At 45.4% G+C, this 14,055-nt stretch overlaps 1 protein-coding gene across 1 annotated transcript in view; it reads right to left on the bottom strand.

Annotated features, from left to right (window-relative positions):
• The window catches only part of KCNT2 (potassium sodium-activated channel subfamily T member 2), a 2,640,974-nt gene that overhangs the window by 1,813,580 nt on the left and 813,339 nt on the right, over positions 1-14,055 (bottom strand). The gene's annotated exons all lie outside the window — the stretch shown is intronic.

Raw genomic sequence — 14,055 nt, 5'->3', positions numbered from 1 at the left:
CACAGGGGGAGGGATAAAGAGGTCAGAAGATAACGGCGTTGAACTCCCTGGTGCAAGATTTATTCAGACTAGGGACAGAGGGAGATACTGGTGACCCTGAGGGAATGGTGGAACATTATCAAGAAAAGGGAGGTGAACATGCAGAGCCCCCGCAAAGCCTGGAGGGCAAGAGAGACCCGAGACTGACCAAATGGATGGAGGTTGTCTACAACAACACGGCCGCAGAATTTACTCCAAGACAAAAAGGTAGAGGCGGAATCCACACAGAAGTGCCAGAGTGGTGGGTATGTTAGGTTCTGTTTGTTGTTTGGTCTTTGTGGTTGTTTATTGTTTAAAATAATAGTTTTCAAAAAAATAGCTTGAGAAGCAATTATTATAGTAAGGTTACAAGATGACCAGATGAATCCTGAAAATTGAGGTTATCTAATCCTGCTCTTATAAAACAGCTTACTCATGATCAGATACAAGAATTGGAGCAGCCTTGGGAGAAGGGTGCAGCCACTCTGCAAGTCCTCTACCTTCAAAAATAAATGTACATGTATTTATTTTTCCAGTGTATGCAGTACAGGGAAACAGTCCTCTGTAAATTAAAAAATAATCTGAAGAGATCACAGTGATTCTACAGCTGGTTACCAGATCATCAGCCAGTGCTCTCCTTTTTTAAAATGTTTTTTAAGGCAATAACCCATGTCATGCTTGATTGGTCAGTATGATCTGTTGACTCAGGGTGAGGTGCCCTTGCAGTGATATCTTTCTGGCATGATATTGTACTTTTGTTTCCTAGACTGGGTCCCAGAAGCTGACATAAAATCAAGTGTTAACCCTTAATAAATGGCATGGTGTTTCGTCGAGGTTGATACAATAGTAAGACTTGCTAGGTGGAATCACACCTTCTAGATTGCACCCCAGCATAGATGGAGCCACATGTAAAGTGCCTTTGTTTTGAGGAAAAATGAAAGTAGGTGAAGAAAAGGGGAGAAGTAATTAAGGGGATGCTTAGAGAGGGTGCTGTTAGGCAAACACTAAACATTACAGGGTGTATTGGTGGATGGAATCTCATTTCTAAGAGGTAAAGTTTAGGCAAGACACCAGTTGCATGGTAAGGCTGTGGAGAGGAATCTGACTGCCACCCAAGGGCAGTTTCCAGGCACTCACCTGGCTCTGCAAGAGAAGATGACTGGGTGTGTAAGTGGGGATAGGATGATAGGATAGGTTCTGTACTAGGAGGAACTGGTGTCTGTGAGTGCTGTCTTGTATGTGGCAGTTGGTGCCGCAGGCCTCGTGTGTTGAAACCGTATGGGTAGGACTCAGTGCCTTGGATGTGTGCTAGTGTTTGTGATGGGTGTGTGTGTCGTGTGATGTTAGTGTGTGTTAGCGTTCATGCACACTGGTTAGTCATCAGTGTCCAGAGTCACGGATGGCTGTTAGGTTTTGAATATATTGTGCTAGTGTGCATATGTGTAGTGTTGATGGATTTATGCACTACGTGCAGGGGTGTTCCCTCTAGTGTTGTTTCCAGAGTCTCAGAGAGTTATTATGTTGCGAGCGTTAGATACATTTTTGGTGTGTTTATGTGTAGTGTGGCTAGCCCCTAGTCATGTGTAGTGGCGTTGGCTATGTTGGAGGAGCAAGAAGGGAGGAAATGGGTTAGGAAGTCGGTCGGTTTGATGATGCCTCTGGTTTGAGTCTTTGGTTGCCAATCAATGCTATCTACCAACATTCTTGGTTTGTGGTTTGTCGGTCAATCTCACCTCCTCTACGGTCCTGGAGGCTGACTTCCCATGATGGTTTGGTGGCAGAGGGTTGGTTGTACCTAGTGTATTCCTGATTACTTGTCCAGGTTAGTCGTTGCGGTTGGGTGTGTACCTGTTGTGTGGTTGGCTGCTGAACGGGTGCCCAGCTGGTGTCACACTAAATTGAGGAAGTGGTGCTAGACCAGGTGGCCCTAGTTGGGTGGGTGGGCAAGTTGGGTGATGCTTAGGCTTTAATGTTTTACCTGTCTGAGTTTTCCATGGTGCTTACATTGTGCCTGGGTGTTATCCCTAAATCTGTCTGTCAATTGGGCGACCTTCTCTACTTTGATCTCTCCAGTTGTTGGTCATGGTTTCAATTCATCTGAACTTCGTCAGATTAGTTGTCTGCCCTCCCATTACGGGTTCATGGCTCTCCGAAATGATATAATGTTTGGTGACCAGCTTTACTTTTGGGGGAAGTCATGCTTACTTGTCAGCTCACTCTTAGAATATTCAGCATGGGCCCCCCTTACCTGTGCACTTTTAACCCGCTGTAGCTTCCTTCAACCTTCTACCTTTTGGAATCATCTTGTCATATGCATGTTGGACACCACGCTCATCTTCTGCTTCTGATTCTTGTAGGATTTTGGTCACACCAGGTGTTGTTTATTCTGTTCACCATGCATGGATTAGGTTCTTTCATTAGACAGGACCACCATTTGTTTTTCAGGCTTCTCTGGCTTTCATATCCGATGATCTCTAGTTTTGGGCAGGCCACCATCATTTCTAAAGAGTATAGCTTTGTGGTAGATCTCTATACTTTCATTTACCTATCGATATTTACAAAGGATTAGGTAGTGCCAGGCAACACAGGAGCAACTCTTTCTTCAGTGTTGGAGATTGTGTCATTTAAGTCACATACATTCCGATTAGTATGACATTAGGATGGAGGGGGTCTCTGCAGTTCCTTCCCTTTACAACTTTCAGGTAGCTAATGACTCTGGCTAGATTGCTCTGGTAGAACTGCATTACTGGGCTTCGGAATCCCTTTGGGGATTGGGAGAAAGTTAGATGGCTGACATTGTCACAGAATATGTGATTGAGACTGGGTCCATCAGCCCTTTACAATCCCCAGAATTAGAGGAATAATTGCTCTACAACTCCTGTGTGCCTTCAGACTATGGCTGTTACTTAACCTTAGCAACGGCTGATGTGTTTTCTTCGTATTGAAGTTTGTGAAGCTCTTGGAATCATTAGAACGTGGCAGCAAGACGAGGAAGAAGAAGAGAATCAGCAGAATTTCTATCTAACAAGTTTGACTAGAAAAAGAAGAATGCTAACAATCCTTCTCTTGTCAAGCATGCACCCTATTTTACTCGATCCCAGTATCGGCTCTGAATGCCCCCTCAATTCTCACATTTTAGAAATCTCTCAAAATGTGGTTTTTCCAACACCTGACCAAGGCCTAATCCCAAAGAACACTCATACCCATGCACAGCCGCAACTCACAGGACTGCGCTTCTGTTAAAAGAAGCCAGCTGTGAGGGTGTAGGAGTAAGAGATGGATACAAGGGTGGCATGTCGATTGGCAAATACTTTTATTTAACAGCCAAAAAACGGGGGGAAGTTGGAGGAAAACCTAACTGACCTTATCTCTATGAGGGGTTTCCCTGCCTCAACAAAACTATCTAATGAAAACGGTCTATGTCAGAATGTGCCAAAGTAAATGTTTGCCATCCTCTGTCAAAATCCTAACCTATACGTCACAAGCTACACTTAGTATAATGTGCTAAAGGAAATGTCTCTTGGCTCTCCGCCTTTAGCCCAGCTTTGCAGTTCACAACAAAACGTTCTGAAAGGTGTATCAATCAGACAAAAGCTCCACAGTACTTAAGGGGTTGGTTCTCCTTCCTCAGAGTATTTGCAACTGTATCCAGAATAGTAGAAAAGCAATCAAAAGTTCCACAAGACTCAAGGGTCCCCAAAAGTTCCCTTTTCCCAGAGTCTTTCCAACCTTCTTGATAGGCCTGACTCCCAGGCCCTGTGAAACTGTAGAATGCCTTGAACTCCTATTCCAAGCCGCCTTGAGGGTCCCAGACACTTTGTGAGCAGACCTGGCTTCCAGGTACTGCGACGAAGAAGAACAAACTGAATTCCTTTTCCAAGTTGTGTTGTTGGTCCAAGACGCTTGTGAGCAGAACCGACTTCTCTGTACTGTGACGAAAAATCTGGATGCCTTTTTTCAAGCTGTGTTGTGGGTCCCAGACCCTTGCTCAGTACCACCTTCTTCGTCCACTCTCTTGCCAAGTAGGGCTCTCACTGCCTCTTCTTTCTGACTTCAAGTCCACCCACAGCCTTGCTTTACTCTCCTGGTTTCTGAGTGTCAATCGTGCATGCAGGTTTTGTGTTTCACTTTAATACTATTAGGGGTGCAGCTCCCCAGCATGGGTCCCTGACCCCCTTCACTTGGTTAGCTTCGCAGTTCTCTTTATCTGATTTCTCTTTACTCCTTCCCCAGCCTTAGTTTACTCTCCAGCCAAGGTCTGTGAGCACCATTAGTAAGTGTTAAGTTGGTATCCCTTCTTATTTTGCACCCCTTCTTATTTTGCTGCTGTGCATCGGTAAACATGCTTATATGTTAGTTCTTACTTTACTTAAGGTTTCTTGCATTCTCTCTGTCTCCCTATCCCCAGGATTTATCCACCCTAGTACCTGCAGGGTCTTGGCAGCTGTCCTCCAGTTGTTGCCGGCTCTCCCAGAATCTTCTGTAGCTTCTCCTGCATCCCGCAGTCTTCTCCGGTCTTCCGCCAACCTTTCCAGCAGCCTGACGGTGGCTTTCCTGTGATCTACCAATCTCCATTCCCAGTGAGAGTACTTCCTTCTCTGCTGGGTGCTTCTTGCTACGTGGGGTCCTCGCAGATGCACTTCTCTCCCCGACCCTGTCTGCTTCTTAGCCTTTCCAGGCCTGGTAGTTACACCTCACTGCTTCTCTCTGCAATGAGCCTCCAGCCTGTTCAAGTTTTGCCCAGGGAGGATCTGCTTCCTGGTTCCTCCAGGGAGGATGAGGCTTTTTGTCAGAACCTTTGAAAAGATATTTCTCTGAGCTCCTCCCAGTCCTCAGCACTTTAACAGTGACCAAAGGTTCCCCCTTCTTCTGACAGAGCCTCTGGTCCACAGCCTCTACTCCTGCAGTGGGAGCTCCCTGCTCCTTGCTCCTCCAGGGAGGGCTTGACAACACTTCCTGGTTTCCCACCTCTATTTCTACTGTAGATGGACCAATCGGAAACCAGCTGTTCCTTGTGCTTCTTAAAGGTGACCATCATTACCCATCACCTCCGCCTCGTCCCAGTAGTTAGCTGGTTAATATGACATAACTCCTTACAGATCTTCTTTGTCTCAGATGTTCCTTTTTCTGTGGCACTGCAGAAATACATGGGAGCAGAGGGTAGTGTTGGAAAGAAGGGTTTTAAAGGAGAGGTGGGGATATTACAGGCATACTGCATTCTCCCAAATTCATCACTGCTCCCACAGGTGTTTTCCCCTCCCATGAGATCCACCAGCCGAGATCCACCCACATGGGGGATTATTGGGTAGTGGCCTCACCTCCCTGGCCTTGTGGGAAGGAGCTCCCCCATCAGAAGCAGTGACGGTATCTTGGGATTTGTCACATGGTCCAAATGCTGGCTACCCATACCCTGTACAGCGCCCGGCTAATCATGAGCTAGGTCTGCGCTTTAAACAACAAAGCAAAAATAATTAGAAAAAATAAAGAAAGCTGTCAGCCAGACGCCCACAGAGGACAATTTGAGGAGATTGTGACTTTGTTGACTGCTGCCGTTGCAGGGAAGATGCTTGAGAGAAAACAGGAGCTTGCTGGAAATACCACATAGCCTATATTACAGCACCTCATGAATACTGAAGCCCATTAACCGTGTAGAAAAATATCATGTGATAAGCCAATGGAACAGGGAAAGTAGAGCTGCCAGTAACAGGACCACAGTGGTTTGGGAGGAGAATTGCTGCAAAGAAGGGGATTGAGGAAAATGATAAAAAAATGCAGTCATAGGGCTTCCTTACGAGATGGGCGGTAGCCATGGTGCTATTAGCACCATGGCTGCCTCCCATACCGTGTCCGAGTCCGGTCTTGTTCAATGGGGACTTACCAGTGCATTCCCACCCTGGCGGGACCGGTAAGTCCCCATTGAACAAACCATTCCCCATTCCCATTTGAGCCCCCATAGGGCTCAATGGGAATGGGGAGGGTGCTAATAACGGGCTTGTGAATGGCAAGCCCGTTATTAGCGCCCTGGTCCCTTAGCGGGACCCGTAAGGGACGTGTGGTCAGACCACACGTTCCTTACGGTTCCTTCCAAGGGACCTCGGAATCGGGCAGTAAGGGATTACCCGCACCGGTCGCCTCACCGGTGCCCGGTATCCCTTACCGCCCGACTCTTAATGACCCCCATAGTGTGAATGGATGATTAACCCATTGGCGATCTCAAAACAGAGAAACAACAATCTTAGGGATCAATTGGAGAAAAGTCCTCAGTGCTGAACAAAGCAGACTGAACACTGGCACAATTGAAAAAGAAAAGCGAATGCTAGGACGTGTCGTAAAATACACCAAGGGCATAATAAGAGAGTGGACCTCATTACACGGATGGCGCTAAGGGATTACCGGCACCCGTAAGGGCACCAGTAATCCCTTAGCGCCATACTGCGAGGTCCCTCCGCACCCACTTATGCACCCTCATCTCTTGGGCCCCCCTCTGTCGCTCCACCACTCCTCCTCTTCTCTCCTCCCTCTCTCCTGTCACACCTGAGGAGGTTTCCAGACAAGTCAGGTCTATGAAAGCTTCTTCCAAACAGGTGGACCCCTGCCCCTCCAAAATCAGGACAATACTGATTCTCTCTCTCTGGCCCTGGCACACCTTTGCAACCTCTCCTTCACTGTTCCATTCCGGAAAACTATTGCCAGATCTCTCTCACTCCTTTGCTGGGCAAACTCTTGGAGATGCTGGTTATCTCTCAGCTTAACCTCCACACTGAATCTGTTGGTTGTCTCCATGACCATCAGTCTGGCTTCAGAGCATCCAGAGGCATGGAAACTGCTCTTCTGAATACCCGTGAATACCTGCTCTCATATCTTGACTCTAACTCTCCCTCATCTTCCTGACGTCTCTTCTGCTTTAGATATGGTAAACCACAACATCCTGATCTCCCGTCTGCACGATACCCTGGGCATCACAGAGCAGGCCATGGTGTGGCTAATGTCTTTTCTATCAGATGGTCCTTCCCAGGTGGAACTTGGGCCCTTTCTCTCTGCTATCACTCTCTCTACCTCTGGTGTTCCCCAGGGATCTAATCCATCCCCCTGTTTCTTCAATATCTACATGGCCCCTTTGGCCCACAGGATCTCTGCCTTCACCTCCAACTTTCAGTGTTATGCGGATGACACACAGCTCTCTTTCAGGCGACACTCAGCCTCTTCCTCCTCCACACTCATCCCTGACTGTCTGTCCGCAATTCAGTCCTGGTGTGCTGCTAATGATCTCTGTCTTAATACCAGTGCGACAGAGATCTTCCTCATTGGGACCCCAGCTCCCACTTTCCCACTTGACTAGCAGGCCGCCCTTGGTCCTGCACCCTCACCCACCAGTGAGGTGAAACATCTGGGGGTCATCTTCGACTCCACTCTCTGCTTCCCTTCTCACATCTCTGACATCTCTAAAAAGTCCCACTACCAGCTGCATCTCCTCAGAGGTATTCTACCTTTTCTCACTTTCCCCCAGAGGCTCACCATCTCCAGAGCCCTGGTTCTCTCTAGACTGGACTACTACAACAGTCTCTTTCTCAATCGTCCTACTTATACTCTCCAACCTCTTCAACCTATCCAGAACACAACAGCAAGACTTACTCTTGGCCTCAACCCCAGGAACCGCATCTCACTGATGCTGAAATCCCTCCACTGGCTCCAGTGGCTGCAAGGATCAATTTCAAGTCCTACAACGCTCTCTCCCTAAATACTCTCCTTCTAGAGCCCTCCGCTCTGCCTCCTCCAAATCTCTGCGGTGAGTCACTTCTCCAAACAGAGATTTGGGGGTAGAACGTATTCCTCTGCAGGTGCCTCACTCTGGAACACCCTCCCTGCCGCTCTCCATTTTGAGCCGGACCTTCTCAAGTTCCGGAAACTCCTCGAGATCTTCCTCTTCTCCTCCTCTTTCTCTCACCCTCTCCCCAGCTAACCTCTTTTCTCATCTCTTCTGCTTCCTCTCCCTTTATCCTCCCCAACTCTGCTCAGTCTCACTGCCCACCTGCTGCACCTCCATAGCTTCACAGGTTTTCCTCCTGTCATGCACTTGCACTAGTAGAAATGCCTCAGGCGCAGTATGCTAGTTAATTGGGTTAGATCATACAGAAACTTCAAAGCCCAAGAATGACTACTGAATTCCCTTGTTCCCTTCCCACCTTGAAGTGTTTTGAAGCACTTCACTTGAGTATACACGCTCTACAAATAAACAATATAATACGATACAATCTTTGACCATCTCTTCAATGGACATTATCCTCCACCAAACGCTCTCAATCTAACCCCTTACATTTTTAAAACAAATCATGGCTTATTATTATCAGACTGCATAGATTTAATTCTGAATGTACATTTGGCAGTCACAAGGATACCTAATACTAGCTGTGACTGACAACAGCTCCCTTTTTATGGTAACCTCCTTCAAATCCCTGCTCATCTCCCTCCACCACTCTCAGCCACCCTTGCCCTTCTTAGTCTTGCTGCACTGAAGATGCCTGCTCTCAATGCGTCACAAATTCAAAAACCCAGTATATAAATCAGTGATGTCAGGTTCAAATGACATCCAAAACCACTGATTGTGAGTTTTTCAGGTTAAAATGCAATAATAAGTGAGAAGAGAGAAGTCATAAATCAGTTAAATCATCAAGCAACTTGTAAAAAAAGCAAGCTCTATAAGGGAACACCTTGAAATATGTGACATGTAAAAGTGTTTATGAGAGTTCAAATAAGTTAAATTGTTATGACATATTTAATTCCCCACCAGGAAAGAAATACTAGTGATAAAAGTGATGTGTGGGTTTTTATCAGATCAAAAGCATCCTGTGCAAACACAGTGACAACACAAATTGTGTTTCAATTGTTTAGACATTTTGTGTGGACAACATTCTGTGTATTTTGGAATTTTATGAATAGCTGGTTTACAAAATTTTGAAAGATAGGCTGAAATATTCAATAATTAATTATACAGGTCTATAATTAGCAAACAATAGATACACGTTATCTTGTTTAGTATTACTAGTAGTGAACTGCTAGAAAGGAACCTGTTGTAAAACCCGATTTCTGAATTTCTCCAAATGCGTTTAGTTAGTTTGGTACAATTTGCTGGCCAATTTCTATAATGATTTCAGTAGAGGTGCTCTAGTGGTACAATGATTTACATTTTAAAGATTGATCATTCCATCCTTTCTCTTCTTTCAATGTCTGTAATTTCATAGTTAGTAGTTGTTGCTTTGTATACATCTTGACAGAAATTCTGATACTTCAATGGTTCCTTGTGTAGAGGAGGTCGCAAATAAAGCCTGCACTCCCATCGCCCATTTTGAAGTACCAGAAACGTTCACACCAAAATACGTGACATATGACGAGCAAATAAGCCAGTAGAGAGCCGTGTAAGGCTCTGCCCAGTGCCTATCAGGAGAACAACACCTGTTGAAATACCGATACCTAGAAAACCATGGACAGTGAGGTATCCATTGAGAAAACCCTACCCACAAATAAGACGAAATGAAGATAGGCTAAACACTGCCAGGGACGAAACCCAAAAGGCCTTAATGGAAGACGAATGGTGACATCACGAGGGCCCGGACTAATGTGCAGAACCAAAAATGACACACAGAGAGGAAACGGCATGAATAAGGATATCGTGAACCTAGACGTAGAAATGATGTTGAAATACAAAGAAGCTTAAGCTGTAAAGCAGGATGAAGTCATTCAACCAGCTAACGTACATATGCTTGAAACCGCAAGAAAGCTAAGAAAACAGTGTGGCTTGCTATGCTTAGTAGAAGATAGACCGCGGCAAGCGCCACCTATACATATCTACCTCGCCAAAGTACATTATATAAGTACGGGTCCACTTTACACAAAAGCAGAATCAACTCAGGTTACTAGAGGCCAAACAGGACAAGAATCGGATTCCAGCTAAAATGAGAAGAGATGGCTGAATCAAAATTTAGCAGATGCAACTTGCGCCAGGAAAGAGCCAAGGTCAGACCAATAGAATGAGTGAACACTAGATTCGCCGAAATTGAAACAGAATATTCTATCTTTGGAAGGTCGAGATAAGCCGAATAAGAACTAAATGCACAAATTGAGGGAAACTAGGCAGATTCACAGTGTGAGATGCACGTGAACATCCGAGCAAGAAGAGGCATGGGTTCACACCCACGCTTGGCAACCGCCCAGACAGAGATATGATAACTTTTCCTGACAAGAAGATACAGTTTCGAGACCAACCACAGCCAACTAATTGACACATAGCCACTAAAGTAATGATTGATTGAAGGAAGGCCTGGTGAATCGTGGGGCACCCTGCACCTGGCTGACCATTCTGCGTGCTGCTAAGTAAAGTGGAAATGTATGCATGGGGATGAAGCCAACCCAACCAAAATGGACCAAATAATCTAGGGTCCTATAGATAGTAGAACCAATGGGATGTCGTACTCTTAGTGGCGTCTACAAGACTGATGTTAGAAGGAAGGGCTTAGACGCCCACCTGATAGAATGTATCGAATTCCCTCACTCTGTTACCATATACAGATATAGTACCTATATTAAAGTTACCTTTTTCAAACCAATAGAATTGCATGTTAACTTTTAAGTGTTACACGTCAATTATGATGAGTTTTGAGTGTAAATGTTCTTGTTTGAATCAAGTTCAGGGAGTAGAAGCGAGACAGACTATCGCATCACTGTCGATTTCCATGACTCCCCATTTTTTGTACTTGTCATTAAACAGACTCCCTTTGCCAAACCATTGAGTTGTCCTTATTGATTGGTGTTGGAGTAGAAAACCTGCACCCCCATCCATCTCAAAGGTGTAGCTATCTTGTCTTAAAGTACTCTGGAGCAAACCCTGACTCTATGGGCTGGCAAGGGGTCTCCCCAGTACACTTGATAGCAGAGATTTGATGGTTTTCGACTATCGATTATTGTCTAAAGTAAGACACCTATTGACCGTCAACATAAAGTAACTCTAGGTCTTCGGCAATATCATGAGTCCTTTGCCATTCCGCTGAGTAGACCATGAAGCTCCCCGTAGACAATGGTAGCCTAAGAAGAATCTGCAGAAAGGGCCTGAAGGGACCTATTTTCCCCACACATCCCTTCCCATTCCTACGGGTAGCTGAGCGGGCGAAAGGCTGAAGAAGGTGGTAACAATGGCGGTGATCCCGAGGGTCCAGAGAGGAACTATGCGAATGGCGAGTGAAACAAAAATTGAATGTTTTAGCAAATGATGCATGCCTTAGAACAAGTAAAGGGAAAAGATAACAGAAGGAGGAGGGAAAACAAAATATAGTTAGAAGTAGAGAATATTGTATATATATATAAGGGGATAATGACTCGAGAGTAATAAAAGTAGAGAGAGGTTACCGGGGTAGACACCCGAGAAGAGAGAGGTTACTGGGGTAGACATCTGAGAATAGAGAGGTTACCGGGGCAGACACCTGAGAAGTGAGAGGATTTGCCTTATTCCTGCACTTTAAATATAGCGGCTAGAAGAAACGTGTACCCAGAGTCCCACATAATGGGGAACAATTAGACTACCACAACGTTTAAAGACATTGTGAAAGGGGTACGTTTACACTCCATGAGGGGGTAATGATTAGAGGCAGAGATATCTGTGTCCAGCTGGTGTCTGACTAGTCTGTCAAACGTCTGTCTTACATATTTCTCTGTTGTGACGTCATATGTATTGGACATTATTTGAGAGAACTGATTTAAAATGTCATGCAATTTGATAGCTGAGACAAAATCGCACGTGAATTGATGTTTTTTGAATAAATCGGAAGATATGCATTTTTTGTGGAAAATTTGTATTGGAGTGTTAGGGAGAATTCTCATCTATGGCTAATTTCCCTCACCTAGTGAGTCCCCCAGCAGCTTTGCGGGACTTCTGGAGTTTATTTTTTTCCACTTGGTAAGAGTGAGAGCTTTTTCCCCAAACTTTCCTGTGTTTTGCTATGTTTTTCTACCTGTTTTTGTGATTGCGGACTCTGAAGTACACCACTTCAGTAGCCCTCTTCTTTTTGTGTGTCACGCAGCACCTTCACTGCCGTGGCACAGGGTTGTCTTTGAGACTTCCCTCGACTCCATTTCTGAGGCGACTACCGTCCCATAGAAAAGAGTAAAGTTACCATTAACTTTACTTAGTCAATCTACCACAGATCCAGTACACCCCATCTTCCATGGAGAACTGGAAAGGGTTAATTCGTATCCCTTTTTATCTGTACCTCCTAGAGCATTGTTTCACTCTTTTAACATTTAGACTTGGTTGGTGGCAGTGGTATCTACCCTAACTTTTCTACCGTGATTATATTAGATAAACGTGGTACTGTTCTTGGCTATTATATTAACCTTGAACATAAACCCGATTGACCAAATCGTCTTTCTTTTGGCTCCGGTTGGGTTTATTCGCCATTTCTTTTTGTTAAAGCCCTTCTTGTGTTTTACTTTGCACGGCAAACTAGCTTCGCCTTCTTTGTTCACTGTCTTTTGGCAGGCTTCTGCTCAGAAGCCCTCCTCAAGGCGCCTGGGTGTCTAGGTGGGCTGAATGTGAGGGAGGGGTGTAGTCACCCCCTGCACAGGTTCCATGTAATAATGTCGCCACAAAAATCTCGCCATGCAAAAAGGCGAGATTATTGCATGGAACATGCGGGGGACACCCCTGCAACCCCCAAACTTTTTTTTTTTGCCCCTGTCCCCATATATATGGTCACCCAAATAATATCACCAAAACATTTTCCCGGCGATATTATTTACGGCGACCATATATATGGCGATATTATTACCTGCTACCCCTGCACAGGGTACCCTAGGAAACCCAAGTCGCACTTTGTCATGATTTGCCAGGTTAGTTGTCCGGGCTGGACAACCCCCCTGCTGGGTGATTGACAGCCAGGCTGTGTGAATGGGGGTTTTTCGCATAAAAGGAAGGTCTCTTGGGCTAGAAGTCAGAGAGTCACCACTGGAACTACAAGGAACCGAAGAGAAGCGGAGAGAACGACGGCTGCTGCAACTACCCCATCCCGGTGAAGCCCTGCTGCAATCCTGAGCTATCTTCCCTTCAATGACTCAGAGAAGATCCAGTCCGGAGTCTTCTTCCCTTGAGCTTGGTGGGGATAACCAGCTCATCTTTCACAGCCAGAGGATCCTCTTCCTTGGTCAAAATTGCTGCATGCTGCTGTAGTGGTCCGGATAGTCACCTGAAGAGCCTCTCCTGTTTTTAAGGACTGCACCTTTTTATTCCTCGTCGCTGCTGCCAGCTTCATCCCTGTGTGGTGCAGACCCCCGTCAGACATCCTCCTTCACAATGAAGCTCCAGGAATCGTGGGTCTGCGGGAAACCAACAGGAACAACTGCCAGGGCACCAGCTGCACCATTGGAACAAGGTACTGTGTTCTACTTGAGGAAACTGGGTGAATCCCTTTTCTTAATTTCCAAGGCTTGCCCTTGTCTTCCCTCCCTCTTATAACTTTTGCTTTATGAACATTGACAGTATCGAAGTACTTTTGGCTACGTTGAATCGTGAACTGTCTGACTGTGTGATCTTCGGCAACAGGCCCCGGTGTCTTTCGACCCTGGCTCCGGCCCTTTGACTTTTGAACTCCTGTCTCTGAGTGTTTCTTGATTCTTCCTGCCTAACCAATATGTTTTTTTTTTTTGCCTCCAACTTCCTCTGGGTATCTCAAGTGCTAAGTGTGTGTTTGCCCCAGTAGCATTTCATGTCACGGATACGCGTTTATGCAGTAGACCAAACTGTCAAAAAGTGATCGCAATTGTATTCGCGGTAGCGTGTTTTGTTCGTAACACCGGTTGATTCAAACACAGGGTACTTTCCTTGAGATTTACTGTACAAAGTGAATTGGTTAGTTGTAGTATATTTAATGTGTGGTTTTTATTTGAGTTTAATAGAAGTGTTGTGTTTATAACGAATGGTTAAAAAATAAATGCACTTATATTTTTTACCTGAAACCTTGAGTCAGTGTTTGCTTGAGTCACAGTAATTGTGGT

Source organism: Ambystoma mexicanum, chromosome 1q (assembly GCF_040938575.1).
Source record: "Ambystoma mexicanum isolate Mex_15411 chromosome 1q, UKY_AmexF1_1, whole genome shotgun sequence".
NCBI lineage: Eukaryota > Metazoa > Chordata > Amphibia > Caudata > Ambystomatidae > Ambystoma > Ambystoma mexicanum.
The sequence above is the reverse complement of the archived record's forward strand: the minus strand, read 5'-3'. Positions and strand labels throughout refer to the sequence as shown.